Raw genomic sequence first — 233 nt, forward strand, 5'->3', positions numbered from 1 at the left:
GCGTAGCTCTCAACGAATGTAGTCCTGTAAATAAATGAATAAAGAAATTGTGTAATAAAATGCCTCTGGCGGGACTCGAACCTGCGACCTCTCGCTGTCAAGGCGAGTGTCATAACCACTAGACCACGGAGGCTTCATGGTTGAACAGATTCAAATACCACCAGATACACCCCATTACACAATAAGTACGGCTAGAAACAAATAGATGCATATAACATAAATCAAGGTAGCCG

The 233-nt window shown here is 42.9% G+C and overlaps 1 non-coding gene across 1 annotated transcript; it reads right to left on the reverse strand.

Moving 5' to 3' along the window:
• Positions 1-60: 60 nt before the first annotated feature.
• Positions 61-133, reverse strand: Trnas-uga. The gene has a single exon. It is a non-coding gene; the product is annotated as a tRNA-Ser (tRNA).
• Positions 134-233: the final 100 nt, after the last annotated feature.

The sequence above is a fragment of the Anneissia japonica genome, unplaced genomic scaffold (assembly GCF_011630105.1).
Source record: "Anneissia japonica isolate Jap-2015-1 unplaced genomic scaffold, ASM1163010v1 scaffold156805_len567_cov39, whole genome shotgun sequence".
Classification (NCBI taxonomy): Eukaryota; Metazoa; Echinodermata; class Crinoidea; order Comatulida; family Comatulidae; genus Anneissia; species Anneissia japonica.